The 1,772-nt window shown below is 54.5% G+C and overlaps 1 pseudogene; it reads left to right on the top strand.

Annotated features, from left to right (window-relative positions):
• Window positions 1-229: 229 nt before the first annotated feature.
• On the top strand, window positions 230-1,372 carry LOC123397123 (annotated as a pseudogene).
• Window positions 1,373-1,772: the final 400 nt, after the last annotated feature.

Consider the following 1,772-nt stretch of genomic DNA (forward strand, 5'->3'; position numbering starts at 1 on the left):
CAACCGCTGGGCTGACGGGCAAGGAGACGAAAAAAATACCCTGTCCCGTTACCTCCGTCTTCCCCACCCCGCACACACCTCCTGCCCCCTTCGTATCCAGATCGAACCAGAGAAAGAAGAAGAGGGGAGCCCCCGCCGCCCCCGCCACAAGCCCCCGGCAAGCGCCGCCCCCCGAGGAGGAGAGGCGAGAGAGGAGAGGGATCCGGCGGGAAGGTTCCGAGAGGTGGGAGTCCCGGCGTTCTACAGGTGGCTGGCGGACCGGTACCCACAGACGGTGTCGGACGCGGAGGAGGAGGAGCCCGTGGAGCTCGAGCCCGGGGCCTTCGTCCCCGTCGACTCCCGCCGCCCCAACCCCAACGGACTCCAGGCCTCCGCCGTCGCGCTGGCCGACCAGCTCTGCCGCCTCCACCTCGGGGCAGATGCAGCCCATGCCCATGGCGTGCGTCGCCTCCTCGGACGAGAAGCTCCGCCCCCTCCACGTCGGGCAGACGCAGGCGCAGGTCGTGCCAGCTCCCCCGGTGCTGCCCGCCTCCCCGGCCGAGAAGCACGCGGCGATGCCCAAGAGCATCTCCATCCGCTCCAAAGGCTACCTGAAGCATCGCGTGACGAAGCCGGTGAACGTCGGCTCGGTGAGATCAGCGAAACCCAACCCCTCCATTCCCCCGACTCAATCCCGCGGCTCTGTGCCAGTCCAATCCATGACGCTCACGTGTTCGACCATTTGCTTGTGTCGACGCAATGACAGCAGCAGCGCGTGTTCGTGGGCGTGGACGGCGCGAAGGCGGAGGAGCACAAGGGCGGAAGCGATGGTCGATTAGGCTGGACAGCGGCCATGCATGTTCCATCGAGGCAGCACGAGCTTGACCTCACGATCCATGACTTCCACGAGGACAATATCCACCACCAGGTATGTTAGTCCTACTAGCGCAACAATTGTTTGCATTATTCTGATGTGCTCTAGCCAGCCCCAACTATCCCTCCCGTATCTAGCTGCTCACCATGTGTTGAACTATTGTCTAAGAAAACACCGATGTAGGTAACTAATTTCTTTTGATGGATTACTCATTAAGTAACAGGAGCATGAAGATAATCATCCAGAGTATCAACCGCCAATATCGTCCGCGCAGTTCCTCACATAAGAATTGATGTATTTGGATTCTTAGAGGTAATATATTGCTTGTGGTCACTTCACAGGATAGAGGAAAAGTAACTACTCTGAGTCTTTACTCTCTGACCAAGGTTTGTAGATTCTGAAACTTGGTTGGTGCTTTGAGTCTTTACTCCTACTCTGTTTAATCAATTTGTAACTTCTATGTGTTTGAAACAAATGAAGGCACAATTAGATTTTCTTACTGGACATTATTCATATTAACTTTTTTACAAGGATTATTGAGTGGTGCAGAGCATCAGGATGCACCTTTAGTGGCATTGTTAGTGCAATTTCAACATTGTGGGAAAATATGGTGAGTGTGAGATGGGTAATCAAGGGTTCATTCGTTGGCTTTGAGTCAAGATGTAGATATGTCGGCTGTGTGTCCGCAGCTGCTGCATTAGCCACACAAGATGAAAATGCAGGATTAGTGGCCGCCGTGTCCGTGTTTTTATTTACCCACGTTCCTCCACAGCCTGAGGGGACATATGAAGTGTAAGCATGCTCGACAGGATATGCAAACATCCTGCTAGCTGAGTGTGTGTTCGTACATCAGCTTCGACCCCATACCCATGATGGATACCTGTGATAGCTTCGGCCACTCCTGTAGTACACAAGTTTC

The sequence above is a fragment of the Hordeum vulgare genome, chromosome 5H (assembly GCF_904849725.1).
Source record: "Hordeum vulgare subsp. vulgare chromosome 5H, MorexV3_pseudomolecules_assembly, whole genome shotgun sequence".
Classification (NCBI taxonomy): domain Eukaryota; kingdom Viridiplantae; phylum Streptophyta; class Magnoliopsida; order Poales; family Poaceae; genus Hordeum; species Hordeum vulgare.